At 46.8% G+C, this 15,812-nt stretch overlaps 4 pseudogenes; all 4 read right to left on the bottom strand.

Annotated features, from left to right (window-relative positions):
* Positions 1–11,194: 11,194 nt before the first annotated feature.
* LOC143948442 (5S ribosomal RNA) lies at positions 11,195–11,313 on the bottom strand (annotated as a pseudogene).
* Positions 11,314–11,411: 98 nt separating this feature from the next.
* On the bottom strand, positions 11,412–11,531 carry LOC143953394 (5S ribosomal RNA; annotated as a pseudogene).
* A 2,051-nt stretch (positions 11,532–13,582) lies between these two features.
* On the bottom strand, positions 13,583–13,701 carry LOC143944930 (5S ribosomal RNA; annotated as a pseudogene).
* Positions 13,702–14,056: 355 nt separating this feature from the next.
* LOC143943311 (5S ribosomal RNA) lies at positions 14,057–14,175 on the bottom strand (annotated as a pseudogene).
* Between the last annotated feature and the right edge of the window lie 1,637 nt (positions 14,176–15,812).

Genomic DNA, 15,812 nt, shown 5'->3' with positions numbered 1-15,812 from the left:
ATATACTCACGCCCTTCAGCTCAAGTCAAAGCGAATGGGGTGCTCTCATCTCCCCTTGACATCGGGAATGGGACCAGACAGGGTTGCCCCCTGTCGCCACTATTATTCGCACTGTCGCATCAAACACGGAAGGAACAGCTCTCTAATCTGTTTCGTGAACTTGCCTCTGTGGAAGCGAAACATAAACATGCCCCCTCACGGACCTTAGAGATTGAATTGGGGACACTTCGTACCCAGATTGCTGACCTACTCCATTATAAATCGAAAGCAGCACTCCAGTTTTGTCGTAAACTGACGTAGGAGTCAGGGGACAAATGCAGAAAAATCTTAGCCAGGTCGGTAAAGGAGTTGAAATCTGCCTCTTACATACCACAGTTGATAGATGAGAATGGCCAGAGGGCGTCTACCCCAACCCAAATAGCCGAAGTCTTTGAAAAATGTTTACTCTGATCTCTACAACCTGCCCGATTCAGGGTCTGGACAGGATAATATAGACAGATATGTAACTGGTTCTGGTCTACCAACCCTCTCATCGGAATCACGGGAGTACTTGGAGGACCCAATCACACTGGAAGAAGTCCAGACAGCCGTGGGACCTCCGAAGGTGGGTAAGGCTCCGGGCCCTGACGGATATACCGCACAATATTCTCTGAGCTCGAATGGGGATTTTCCTGAGGATACCCTTAGAGCCCACATCTCGTTGATACCTAAGGAGGGCAAAGACCCAGGCCTATGTGGGAGCTACAGACCCATTTCCCTCCTAAATTCGGTCCTAAAACTATTCTCTAAAATCCTCGCCACGTGATTGGCACATCACTTGCAGTCCCTTATACATATTGACCAGTTAGGTTTTATTCCCATCAGGGAAGATAGGGACAACACCATTAAGGTGCTTACCCTGATCCATAAAGCAAAGTCATCTGGGACCCCTTGTCTTTTCGTGAGTACTGTTGCCGAGAAGGCTTTTGATCAGGTCAAATGGACATTCATGTTCTCGGTCCTTCGCCATATAGGTCTGAGTGAACGGATGCTGGCATGGATAAGTAAGATATACTCACACCCTTCAGCTCAAGTCAAAGCGAATGGGGTGCTCTCATCTCCCCTTGACATCGGGAATGGGACCAGACAGGGTTGCCCCCTGTCGCCCCTGTCATTGGAACCCTTTCTCTCCACAATTCGACAAAACTCAGACAGAACGGGACTCCAAATGGGTACTATTGAGTGCAAGATATCTGCCTACGCGGATGACATGCTGTTCTCGCTGACGAATCCCAGAGTTTCCTTGCCAAATCTCCTTCGGGAATTCCAGATATACGGGATACTTCTTGAAATCAGAGGCCATGGGGGTTGCAGTCCCCCCGCAAACGTTAATAGACTTGCAGTCCAATTTTCGATTTAAATGGACCCATACAGCCCTTAAGTACTTAGGTACTTACATTCCACCGGACATCGCGCGTTTGTTTATGTTGAACTTCCCCCCACCCCTTGTCACTAAGATCCACAGTTTGCTTCATGGGTGGCATTCTGGCCTCCATTCCTGGTTCAGGAGATGCAATCTCATTAAAATGAACATACTCCCTAAATGTACCCATCTTTTCCAAGCTCTCCCGATCCAGATTCCAGTCCCGTTTTTTAAGCAAGCTCAATCCTTGCTCACTCAATTTAACTGGGCCCACAAAAATCCCAGACTTAAGCGGTCACAGCTGACATTGTCTAAACAACAGGGAGGGTTGGTTCTCCCTGACTTGCGACGCTACTACCTGGCTTCCCATCTGGGGTGTGTATTGGACTGGAATCGAAACAAACTTTCTAAGCTCACTCCCGAATTCCGCCAAGAAGCGCCACGTGGTGCTATAAGGATTTACCCACAGAATTGACGTCACATCACACTATAGGGGCTTAGTTGAAAGTCAGTCACCTGATTGCTACCCAAAACACACTCACATCTTTGACTTCCCCCCTATTCCCTATACGTGGCCATCCAACCTTTGAACTGGGGACCCACTTAGAAATTCCAACCTAGACAATGCGTCTAAATTCGTCATTGATGGAAAATGGCCTTCTTTCTCAACCCTAACAGATCCGACAGGGCTTTTCCAACTGCCTTTTTGGAGAGCGGCGCAACGACATCATTTTCTCCATTCCATCCCCAATCCTAAAAACGTTCGCTCGCCCTCAGACGGAGTTTGAGACTCTATGCAGAAGCGAAGGCCCTTTGGCCCACATTCTCTCTCAAACAGATTATCCACACTTAACCTGTCTGTCCAACTGGGAAAAGGACATTAATTGCTCGTTTTCCCCAGCACAGAGACAACGCATTATCACTTTGGCTCTCAAAACCTCGCTGTGCACGAAGATACAGGAGACAAATTTTAAACTTCTCACCAGGTGGTATTTGACACCATCAAAGCTGCATAAATGTTTCCCCTCTTCCTCGAACATATGCTGGAGGTGTGGAGAAGAAGAGGGCACGTTGCTCCACATTTTTTGGTCCTGCCCCAGCTTGGTGGACTTCTGGACAGAGATCCGATGCATAACACAAAAATGTACAGACTTCTCCATCCAGGAAGAGGCTGCATTCTTTCTCTTGCACCATTCCCATTAAGAAGTACAAAAAAATAAATTTTACGGCATGTGATAAATGCGGCGAAATCCTGCATCCCTCTCTTTTATTTAAATTAATTTCTCTTTATTTATTTTTCATTTCATCATATCAAAATAAATATACTTTTCAGAAATTACATATTATAAAAGAAAAAGAAACATAATGCAATGGAATTTACTAGCCAATAGATCCATCCCCTTATCTCCCCACACTCCCTCCCCCCCTCCCCAATCCCCCCCCCCCCCCCCATCAGCCACCGCCACAGTCTCTATAATCATCATTATTTCAAGACAGTTATTAAAGGGTATTATAACCTATCTTATACTTAACCACATCTAATATAACTAATCAAGTGGATGCTCCATTTCCTTCCACCAAGAGGCCCATATTTTCTCGAACCCTTTAAGATTTCCCCTACGTATATATACCGTCCTTTCCTTCCACACCAGGTCATTAATGACTTGGGTCCATTCCCTCAAGAGAGGTGCTCCCGCTGCCTGCCATTTCTGTGCTATCAGTTTCCGTGCTTGAAACAGGCACCGTATAACTGCAGTTGTTGTATTCCACCCTTCCCCTGGGACTCTCCTATAATCCAGTATACAAGTTCCTGGGTCCAGGTCCAGCCTTGTCCCAAAGATCCTGTTCATGGTTTCCACTATTTCTTCCCAATACCAGAACAGCTTTGGACATCTCCACATCATGTGTATGAGGTCCCCAAAGCCCCTACATCTGGGGCAGTTAGCGTCCGTCCTCTTTCCAAACGTGAGCAGCCTCTTGGGGGTAAAATAGGCTCGGTGTATCAACATCAAGCGCGATATTCTTTGTGATGGGGAAACCGAGGTCAGTGGTCCTAGTTCCGGGGTTCTCCTCCACTGTTCCTCTGTGATTGCTCCTATATCCACCTCCCATTTCTCCTTTTGCTTAACCAGGTCAAGTTCCTTATTGGGGCCTTTGCATAATAATTCATACATGATAGATATAAACCCCCTGGATTTATCTATCTTATGTATCTTCTGTGACAGAGAGGTCTTATCCAGCTCGGGCATCTGGGAACCAAACTGTGCTTCCAAAGCATGCCGTAGCTGTAAGTATCGGAAAAATGTCTGCTGTGGTATGTTATATTCCTTTTTTAAATCCGTGAATGATTTCAGGATTCCATCCTCATATACTTGACCCAGTCTTATTATCCCCTTTTCCTCCCATGTGTTGATTTTCCCTATTAATAATACCTCCTGCAAGTTCTTGTTGTCCCATAGGGGCGTATATTCTGACCATTCCATACTCCCCGTCAGTTTTTTTTGCAGTTATCCATATTTTACTCATCATTACTATTGTGGGGTCCTTACGTTTAAAAGAGCTTGCCTCTAAAGCATCAGTCAGTATTTCATGTGGAGCCTCTATCAACCTCCCGCTGCTATTTAGGTTACCCACTTCCTCCAGATCACTATCCACCATATGTTGCAGCTGTGCTGCTAGGTAATAATTCCTAGGGCAAGGTACCATTCCCCCTCTGTCCGTTGGTAACTGCAGCGCCTGGAGCCGGATTCTCGCCTGTCTCTTTTTCCAAATCAGCTCCCGAAAGAGGGTTTTAAATTTTCTAAACCACCTCTTGCATATCCAGACTGGTGCGTGAGGTAGAGCGTATAACAATTGTGGTAGCCATATCATCTTAATCAGGCTGCAGCGGCCTGCCACCGACAAAGGGAGCCGACTCCAGGCGTCGCAGTTCCGCTTAAATTTACTTAACAACGGATTTATATTTTTGTCCATATATTGGCCAACATTTGTTGTCAAATATATACCTAGGTATTTCAATGCCCCTACCACCTCCATTTGTGGTATCCCCAGTGCAATCACAGCACTCGGGCTGTCAATTTGGAGCAACTCTGATTTCCCCCAATTTATTAACAAACCCGTGAATCCTCCAAAGTTTTCGACCAATTTGATTACCTTCTTAAGGGATTGGCCAGTATCTCCTAAAAAAAGGAGGACATCGTCTGCGTATAAAGCGATTCTCTCCTCCCTGGCCCCTTCTCTTTGGAACCCAGCTATCTCAGAATGTGTCCTAACGGCAATTGCCAACGGCTCCATCGCCATAGCAAAAAGCAACGGGGAGAGTGGGCACCCCCTCTGTCCGTTGGTAACTGCAGCGCCTGGAGCCGGATTCTCGCCTGTCTCTTTTTCCAAATCAGCTCCCGAAAGAGGGTTTTAAATTTTCTAAACCACCTCTTGCATATCCAGACTGGTGCGTGATGTAGAGTGTATAACAATTGTGGTAGCCATATCATCTTAATCAGGCTGCAGCGGCCTGCCACCGACAAAGGGAGCCGACTCCAGGCGTCGCAGTTCCGCTTAAATTTACTTAACAACAGATTTATATTTTTGTCCATATATTGGCCAACATTTGTTGTCAAATATATACCTAGGTATTTCAATGCCCCTACCACCTCCATTTGTGGTATCCCCAGTGCAATCACAGCACTCGGGCTGTCAATTTGGAGCAACTCTGATTTCCCCCAATTTATTAACAAACCCGTGAATCCTCCAAAGTTTTCTACCAATTTGATTACCTTCTTAAGGGATTGGCCAGTATCTCCTAAAAAAAGGAGGACATCGTCCGCGTATAAAGTGATTCTCTCCTCCCTGCCCCCTTCTCTTTGGAACCCAGCTATCTCAGAATGTGTCCTAACGGCAATTGCCAACGGCTCCATCACCATAGCAAAAAGCAACGGGGAGAGTGGGCACCCCCTCTGTCCGTTGGTAACTGCAGCGCCTGGAGCCGGATTCTCGCCTGTCTCTTTTTCCAAATCAGCTCCCGAAAGAGGGTTTTAAATTTTCTAAACCACCTCTTGCATATCCAGACTGGTGCGTGATGTAGAGCGTATAACAATTGTGGTAGCCATATCATCTTAATCAGGCTGCAGCGGCCTGCCACCGACAAAGGGAGCCGACTCCAGGCGTCGCAGTTCCGCTTAAATTTACTTAACAACAGATTTATATTTTTGTCCATATATTGGCCAACATTTGTTGTCAAATATATACCTAGGTATTTCAATGCCCCTACCACCTCCATTTGTGGTATCCCCAGTGCAATCACAGCACTCGGGCTGTCAATTTGGAGCAACTCTGATTTCCCCCAATTTATTAACAAACCCGTGAATCCTCCAAAGTTTTCGACCAATTTGATTACCTTCTTAAGGGATTGGCCAGTATCTCCTAAAAAAAGGAGGACATCGTCCGCGTATAAAGCGATTCTCTCCTCCCTGCCCCCTTCTCTTTGGAACCCAGCTATCTCAGAATGTGTCCTAACGGCAATTGCCAACGGCTCCATCGCCATAGCAAAAAGCAACGGGGAGAGTGGGCATCCCTGTCGTGTACCTCTACTCATTTCTATTTTTTCAGACTGATCCCTATTAATTCTTATTTTTGCACTTGGTGCACTGTACATCATTTTAATCCATCCGATGAATGTGGGTCCGAAACCATACCCCTCCAGGACACGCCATAAGTACCTCCACTCTAGACTGTCAAAGGCCTTGGTCATGTCCAAAGATAGGATGGCTCTCGACCCCACATTACCGCCGGTGTTTGTATATTCAAAAATGCCCTTGTTATGTTCATACTAGTTGATCTTCCCGTTATAAATCCTGTCTGATCAGGGTGTATGAGCCTCTTAATGATTTTACTTAACCTATTTGAAAGTACCTTAGCCAATATTTTAATGTCAGAGCATAAGAGCGATATTGGCCTGTACGACGCTACATCCTGGAGGTCCTTCCCTTCTTTAAGTATCACAATAATAATCGCCTCCATCATGGAGGCTGGTAATCTCCCTGCTAGCTTTGCCCCTTTCAAGGTCCTGAGCAGCTCCGACAGTAGGGTCTCACTATATTTCTTGTATATCTCCACCGGGAGTCCATCTGGACCTGGAGATTTTTGGGGGGCCATTCCGGCCACCGCCTGCTGTAACTCACTCAACGTTATGGGGGCCTCTAGATCCTCTCTCTCCTCTTGTGTGAGAGTTGGAAGCTTCACTTTCTCCAAGAAGGACACCATATCTTCTTCTTTCCTCTGCTACCTTGTTCTATATAGATCTCCGTAGTAGGCCCTGAAAATCTTGACTATTTCCTTCCCGCTGGTGGTAATTACCCCATCCATAGATTTAATCATTGGGATGGTGGAAGGGGGGGAGTTAGCTTTCACTAATCAAGCCAGCATTCTCCCCACCCTCTCTCCCTCCCCAAAGTGACATTGTTTCTGAAACACGCGTTTATTTTCTTCTCTTTTAGTAATTACCGATTTATACCCCTGTTGTTTATTTTCCCAGATTACTTGTTTCTCGTGTGTTGGGTCCTTAATGTAATTAACCTCTGCCTCTATTACTTCCTTCCTGATTCTTTCCTCCCAACTCCTGGATTTTTGTTTAATTTTAACCACCTGTTGAATCAGTACCTCTAACAAATGCTTTTAATGCATCCCAAGTTATGTCAATTGGGGTGGTGTTTGTATTGAACATTATAAACTCTTTTAAATTCTTTAAAACCTCCTCTGTATCCTTAATTAGCTCGAGCCAGAATGGACTAATTCTCCAACCCCCCAGCATCTTTTCCCTTCTCCCTATGCTCACTGATATTATCAAAGGTGAATGGTCCGATAATCCTCTGGGCATATACTCAATCTTTCTCACACTTTGTAATGCTTCTTCGTTGCCTAGGGCCAGGTCTATTCTGGAGAGTGTTGAATACGAACTCGAGAAGCACGAATATTGCTTAACGTCCACATTCCCCACTCTCCACATATCTATTAATCCGACCTCCTTCAAGAATTGACTTAATTTCGTTGTCCCTGTCTCTCGAGTTCTAGTGGGGAATCTATCAATCCGACTATCAAGCACTTCATTAAAATGTCCCAGTATTATGCCTGGTACGTCCTCCTTATCCACCAGAAAATCCATGAGCCTATAAACCACCTCCATTTTAAACGGGGCGGTATATAAACCCCCACCAGAACATATAGTCTTTCCTCCAAAGTACAATACAAAAAAACATAACGACCCAGTTCATCAATACTAGCCTGCCTGCAGGAGAATCTCACCCCGGTTCCTATAATCACACTCACTCCTCGTGAGTAGGATGTATAAGTAGAGTGATACTGAACCTGATACCTCCTGTTTTTACATTGGGGTATAGTTGCTTTAGTTAAATGTGTCTCCTGCAGGCAGGCCAGTCTAGTCCCATACCTCTCCAGCGTGGAGAATACTGCAGCTCTTTTAACTGGACTACCCAAGCCTCTGACATTCCATGAGGCCATTTTAAGTATTTCATCCTGCATTACTCAACCATAGCAGAATAGTAAAATCTGTGAGAAAAAACAAAAGTGCAAATACATAAAATTCAAATGAAGAACCCTTATAATTTTTCATTCCACTCGTACACAATGCGCATCCATTTAAAGTGCGAATTCTTACCAAGTGCATTATCATTATTTTAATAAGTTCCATAACTTCCCTTTGAGTCAATATTTGTGTATAAACTATATTGAATTCAGCTTTAACCCTCTTGTGATTTTCCAAACACAGTGTTTCTTGAACCTTCCCCCCCCTCCCCTCTCCCCCGTCCCCTCTCCCATCCCTCCCCCCCTACCCTCCACCTACCTAGGTGTTCCCCTAGGGGATTACACGTGACCTTTCCACACTCGTCCCTTCCATCCCACCTCTCCTCCAACTTCCTACTCTCATACCACCTTACTTCCAACAGGGAGTAGATAAAGATAGAAAAGAACAAGAAAAGAAAAAGAAAAAGAAAAAGATAATTATCCCCTTCCCCTATCATGCTTTCTATCCTAAATTCATGTCTCATTTAATCCTCCCCCAGCTCTCACCCCGTGTATTAATATTCCAGACCCCCATCCCCCCCCACCCCCCCCACTCCATCCCCCTAGCACATCTACAACAGCCCCTTATTTGCTTCCAACCATGAGGTTGCTTCCGCTGGAGAGTCAAATAGCTGAGTGCCACCAAGTGCTATTATTCTCAGCCGCGCTGGGTATAAAAGTGCGTATGTAACCTTATGTGTCCGTAAGGTGCGTTTGACTTCCAAAAATTCAGCTCTTCGCCTCTGCAATTCCGGTGAATAATCTGGGTACAGAGAGATCCTTGCTCCATCATATGTAATGTTGCCCATCTCTCTTACCTTACGAATCAAAGTCACCTTGTCATTATAATTAGAGAATTTAAGGATCATTGGTCTGGGGCGACCCCCAGAGGGAGGGGCTTTGAAAGGGACTCGGTGGGCCCGTTCTATTGAGAAAAAAGATGAAAAACTCTCTCTTCCAAACAGTTCAATAAACCAGGATTCTAGAAATGTTATCTGATCAAGACCCTCACATCTCTCGGGTAGTCCCAGCATCCTGATGTTATCCCTGCGAAGCCTGTTTTCTATTTCATCCATTCTGGCATTTTGATTGCACAATTGCTTCCGCATGCTATTGACCTCTTGACGCAATGGATGTAAGTCATCCTCTATTTGGCTCACCCTTGTCTCCAATATTCTTTCCGCTGCTTTCTGCATATCCTGTCTAATCAATAATAGTTCCTCCTGCATGCTTTTAAATTGCCCACACAGTTCTCCCAGCGAAAGTTTGCATGCATTTACAGCTTGTAGGACATCCCTTAATGTGGGATCTTCCTCAGTAGGGGAGCTGCCTCTAGAAATGGTTTCACTCTCACTCTGGGCCACCCCTTGACGCTTACTTGCGTTCCTTTGACCTGGTACAGCAGCAGCAGTTGATCCTGTATGGCCTTGACTCTTTCTTTCCGCCACTCCCCCCTGGTGTGTTTTTACTTGCGACAATTGGGTCTGTTGTAACATCTGTGTCGACTGTTCCCCCCTTGTCGGGGACTGACCTGGGGTGCGAGCATATCTTTCTAACTTTGTTGCAGCTGCTTGTGCTGCCTGAGCATTCTTTTCCTTATAGGAGCGGAGCTGTTGTGCCCCCCCATTCTCCTGTATTACCTGCTCTTCTCCTCGCCGCCTTGACATCTTTCTGCAGGTCACTATAGGATATGCAAGCTCAACAGGGCGGTACAGATATACAGAGCTATTGCTGATGAGCTGAAAGGGAGGGGGACAACAACAAAAAAAGGGGGGGGAGAGGTTCTTTTACTGGGTACTGGGTATGTTGAATACAAGTGGATGGATCAGTCAGCTTTCCATCAGTAAAAAACACCCCGCAGGGTTAATGTCCAAGAAATGGAAAAAATGTCTCTTTCCCCCCATAAAAAACGCTGACGTTCCTAAGCTCTTTGTTAAGCTGAGGGAGAGATTCTTAAACTCACAGTCCTCATTCCTGATGCCCCTCTATCAGTATTTAATATCGTGAGTCTATTTATGCCATCTATTCAAAGATTTCTTTCTTCAATATGCTGTTACAGCTCAACATTACACACATAGACTTTATATAGCAGTGCCTGAGGTGAGGGTGAGGGGTGATAGCCATTATTTATAATGCAGCCAAGATAGTGGTTCACCTCACTGCTTCACTCCGACCCCCCCTCCGTCCCGTCTCGTACCTCGTACCTCATGCCGCGTACCTCAAAAGCCTCAAAAGCATCTAGTTCCTTCCAGGCACTGTCCCCCCACGAGGGGTTCTCTTCATCCAGCCTCTCACCTCCAATTCCACCGGAGACACCGCTCAGGATAGTGCTGCAACTCAGCGCCTGTTGCTCGCCCACGCTGGGGCCCGCTGCCACTCAGCTGCCTCCCTCAGCTTCCGTCTGTGCTTCGGCGGGACTTGGCGGTACTCGGCGATTTCCGGAACTTTCCGTCACTCCTCGGGCTTTCTCGGCGCCTCGCCAATCTCCACTCAGCTTTCCCCAGCAAATGTTCGTCAGAGCATAAAGAGACATGGGGTGAAAAGCCTGCCGGCAACCCTCTCACATCTCACACCTCTTCGCTCATGCTCTCACATCTCACATCCGGTCATTCCCCCCTGCATCCCTCTCTATTGGAAAAATTGTTCCCCCCCTTTCATTACTCACTGGCTTAGGAAAAAAAAAAAATGGAGGACTTGATCCTCACATCACAAGGTAAACAAGAATTTTTTAAACAAACCTGGGACATCTGGAATACCTTTATATTCTCGCTGGAAGGATGTCGCCTGCTATCGCCTTAGTGCTCTGAGCTTTACTTGACTGGCCCCTTGGACAGTGGCTGCCATCGTGTCTCGTCCCCTCTGCTCCTTTCTTGATCTTTCACCCCTTCTCTTTTCTGCCTTCCTCCCCTATCTCTCACCCCCTTCACCCCCTCTCTCTTTTGGAAAAAGTGGAAAATTGCGAATGACGGCCCCACACCCCCCTCTGGATGGATTATGCCGGAGCAACCTGGGGTTTGTGTGACCCTGGATCTTGGTACAGTACTTTATCCGTGCCTCAAATCATTGTGATTGATGGAAGGCAGACTCACAGTTGCGAATATACCTGTATCAAGTATTGTTCAGCTGCTTTTTGCTCTGTATTCCTCTGTTCCATTATGTACTCGGGGGACCGTCGTCCCCTATTTGGAGAAAAAATTATATTTGAAAAAAAATAGAAGCCTACGACACCTGGTATTCCCAGGCGGTCTCCCATCCAGGCATTAACCAGGCCCGACCCTGCTTAGCCTTCAAGATCAGACGAGATGGAACAGATTCAGGGTGATGTGGCCGTAGCCAATATTTTCAGGCACTCTCAACTCTCTTGACAAACGCCAAGATGGTCACCTTGGGAACAAGCAGAAAAAAATAGGTCAATGGCAACAACATAAAAAGAAGCCTACGGCATCTGGAAATCCCAGGCAGTCTCCCATCCAGGTACTAAACTGGTCCCAACCCTGCTTAGCCTCTGAGATCAGATGAGATTGGGCTCTTTCAGGGTGATGTGGCCGTAGGAGATTTCTTCAGGCACTCTCAACCCTCTTGACTAATGCCAAGATGGTCACCTTGGGAAACAAACAAAAAAAACAAGTCAACGCCAACAACATAAGAAGAAGTCTACAGACCCTAGTATTCCCAGGTGGTCTCCCATCCAGGTATTAACAAGGCCTGACCCTGTTTAGTCTCTGAGATCAGACGAGATCTGGTGCCTTCAGGGTTATGTGGCCATAGGCGAGCTCTTCAGGCACTCTCAACCCTCTTGACAAACACCAAGATGGTCACCTTGGTAAACAAAAACAAAAAAAGTCAACGCCAACAACATAAAAAGAAGCCTACAGCACCTAGTATTCCCAGGTGGTCTCCAATCCAGGTACTAGCAAGGCCCGACCCTGTTTAGCCTCTGAGATCAGAGGAGATCGTGCGCTTTCAGGCTTATGTGCCCATAGGCAATCTCTTTGGGCACTCTCAACCCTCTTGACAAATGCCAAGATAGTCACCTTGGGAAACAAGCGGAAAAAAAACAGGTCAATGTCAACAACATAAAAAGAAGACTACGGCACCTGGTATTCCAAAGCCATCTCCCATCCAGGGAATAACTAGGCCCAACCCTTCTTAGCCTCATAGATGAGAAGAGATAGGGCTCTTTTAGGGTGATGCTACTGTAAGCGAACTCTTTGGGCATGCTCAACCCTCCTGACAAATGCCAAGATGGTCACCTTGGGAAACAAGTGGAAAAAAAAAACCAATCAACGCCAACATCATCAAAAGAAGCCTACAATAAGCGCAGACTTTGTTGAAACAGCCGGAGGGGAGTTGGTCTCCTGACACTCCTCTATGGTTTAATCCTAAATTGCCACATTTTGGGGGCATACCAGATCCGGTGATATGGGCCAGGGTAGGCGTTAAGCAACTGAAGCATGTGGTGAGTGGGGGGCAGCTCCTGACGTTTGATCAGCTTAAGGTTAATCATGATCTTCCAAACTGGTATTTTTTTAGATACCTGCAGTTGCGACACGCTTTTCTCTCTCAGTTCGGTCCTGGGGTTTTGCGGGTGGGAGTCTCGCCTTTGGAGACTGTGCTGCGGACAGAGGACCTGAAAAAGCCTCTCTCCATTGTGTATAGCATGCTGTTTCCGGACAGGCCGAAGCCTGTTCAAAACTGTAGGGAGGTTTGGAGTGCTTTAATACCTGACTTTGGAAGGGAGGATTGGGACGACATGTGGGGACACCCGTTTCAGACCCTAGTATCGACTAGAGACAGACTTATCCAGTTTAAAATTCTGTATAGAGTATACTATACCCCAGCCAGACTGGCTAGGATTTACGGTACCGGTGCGGGGGGGTGCTGGCGCTGCACAGCTGACCGAGCTGATTTTGACCATGTGTTTTGGCAGTGCCCGCGGATTGAGGAGTTCTGGAAGGGAGTGACACAGGTTATACAATCTGTCCTTTTGGTGCTGATTCCAGTCACAGTTGCGGTATGTTTGCTCGGACTGGTGGAGGAGTTGGCACCTCGAAGGGCACAGAGGACTCTGATTTCTCTGGCGCTGTTCTATGCACGCAAAGCTATCCTGTTGTGTTGGAAGAAACCCGAACCTCCTACGGTTTCTTATTGGAAAGGTTTAATTAATAAAGCTTTGCCATTATACAAAGCCACCTATCTTAGCAGAGGGTGCCCTAACAAATTTGAGAGAGTGTGGCGGTGCTGGCTTGATGCCGCAGATACTGTGAATTAATTGCTAGGCGAGGGGTTTTCTCCTTGTGGGTCGGGCGAGGGGCGGGGCAGGGAGGTGCTTTCCCTTGGATTGGTTACGTCCCCATTTCAAGTGGTTCTTTATTTAGTTACGGTACGGGCTATGTGTTTCTTATATATGTGGTACTGTTGATGTTTATTGACTGAACTAAGAGGAAGGATGGAGGGCTGCACAGGCGGGAGGTTGGTTGGGTGGGGGGAGGTGGAGGGTGGAAGGGAGGGGGGGGGGTTTGGGAAGGTTTTTGGGACCGTTTGGTATGTTTGTTTGTTATTAATGTATTGAAAACCTTTAATAAAAATAAATTTATAAAAAGAAGCCTACAATAACTGGTATTCCCAGGTGGTCTCCCATCCAGGTACTAACCAGGCCTGACTCTTCTTAACCTCCAAGATCAGACGAGATTGGGTGCTTTCAGAGTGATGAGATCAGAGGAGATCGGGCGCTTTCAGGCTTATGTGCCCATAGGCAATCTCTTTGGGCACTCTCAACCCTCTTGACAAATGCCAAGATAGTCAACTTGGGAAACAAGCGGAAAAAAAACAGGTCAATGTCAACAACATAAAAAGAAGACTACGGCACCTGGTATTCCAAAGCCATCTCCCATCCAGGGACTAACTAGGCTCAACCCTTCTGAGCCTCAGAGATGAGAAGAGATAGGGCTCTTTCAGGGTGATGCTGCTGTAAGCGAACTCTTTGGGCACTCTCAACCCTCTTGACAAATGCCAAGATGGTCACCTTGGGAAACAAGTGAAAAAAAAAAACGAATCAACGCCAACAACATATAAAGAAGCCTACAATAACTGGTATTCCCAGGTGGTCTCCCATCCAGGTACTAACCAGGCCCGACTCTTCTTAGCCTCCAAGATCAGACGAGATTGGGTGCTTTCAGAGTGATGTGGCCATAGGCAATCTCTTCAGGCACTCTCAACCCTCTTGACAAACACCAAGATGGTCACTTTGGGAAACAAGCGAAAAAAAAAACAGGTCAACGCCAACAACATAAAAAGAAGTCTATGACACCTGGTATTCCCAGGCAGTCTCCCATCCAGGTACTAACAAGGCCGACTCTTCTTAGCCTCCAACATCAAACGAGATCGGGTGCTTTCAGGGTGATGTGCCCGTAGGCAATCTCTTCAGGCACTTTCAACCCTCTTGACAAACGCCAAGATTGTCACCTTGGGAAACAAGCAAAAAAAATAAAAATAAGTCGGAAACTAGAGACAATACGGCCCGAGTCCTCAATTTAATCCATGCGGCGCATGTACAGGGAAGGCCCTTGCTTATGTTGTCAACGGCCTTTGACAGGGTGGCCTGGCACTTTATGCAGGCCACCCTGGAACATATAGGTCTTGGCCCCAACATGATGAGCTGGGTAATGTCGCTTTACTCCACGCCGTCGGCAGCAGTACGGGTGAACGAGTGGTGCTCGGACTCTTTCCCCATCACTAATGGGACGAGGCAGGGGTGCCCTCTGTCTCCCCTAAGTTTTATTCTGACACTGGAACCACTTATGTGTCACGTTCGGAATGACCCGAATATTACTGGCATATCCAAACCCTCGGCACACCACAAAATTGCGGCGTACGCTGACGATCTAATTTTTTTCGTCTCCAATCCACACATTTCGCTTCCCAATATACTCGCGCCTCTCCGGCGATACGGCAGCCTATCAAACTATAAAATCAATTGCGCCAAGTCGGCTGTATTGAATATATCGGTGCCGGATGGTGAGGCCAAGAGGCTACGCTCCGCTTTTCCATTCTACTGAGCTGAAAAATCTATACGTTACCTGGGCGTTGACATCGCAGCGGATTTGGCGCAATTGTACCCGCTTAATTTTGTCCCTCTCCTGAATAGACTGAAATCTGATTTGGGAAACTGGCATGCTTTAACACTGACCTGGTTCGGGCGCTGTAATGCATTCAAAATGACGGCCCTCCCGTGGATCTTATACTTGTTCCAGACATTACTGAACCGGTTACCCCCAATTTTTTTCAGACAACTGCAGGTGCTGACTTTATTTGGGCACGCAAACCGCCCAGAGGCCGTTTGCAATTGCTTGCCAGACCAAAGGACAAGGGGGGTCTGGGTCTCCCAGATCTGAGACAATACTACAGAGCGACTCTGCTAGCGAGAGTCGTTGATTGGCATTGTAATGGCCCTCACAAGCAGTGGGTGGAGATGGAGATTGAGGATGGATCCATTCCCCTATTGACCTCCCCGTGGCTCCTGTCCTCCCTACCAAAAGACCTCAGAGATCACCCCGTAGTGGGAGCTATGTTGGCTGTTGTGCGGAGGTTGTTCCGCTGCACACACATTGCTCCCCTGCCATCACCAATGACTCCGGTTATAGGTAATCCAGACTTCCCACCGGATTTACCAACAAGAAACTGCGACAGTTGACAGTGGTGGGGAAACAGCATCTGGGAGAGGTGTGGCCCTCGGGAGGGCTCCCGACCACGCAAACTGTCGCCGAGCTTTCTGACCCTCCGCTTGACTTGTTTAGTGCTTATCAACTTCGTCACTTTCTTCTGGCCATACAAA

The sequence above is a fragment of the Lithobates pipiens genome, unplaced genomic scaffold (genome assembly GCF_037356315.1).
Source record: "Lithobates pipiens isolate NorthernLeopardFrog02 unplaced genomic scaffold, aLitPip1_a1.2 Scaffold_10, whole genome shotgun sequence".
NCBI lineage: Eukaryota > Metazoa > Chordata > Amphibia > Anura > Ranidae > Lithobates > Lithobates pipiens.
The sequence above is the reverse complement of the archived record's forward strand: the minus strand, read 5'-3'. Positions and strand labels throughout refer to the sequence as shown.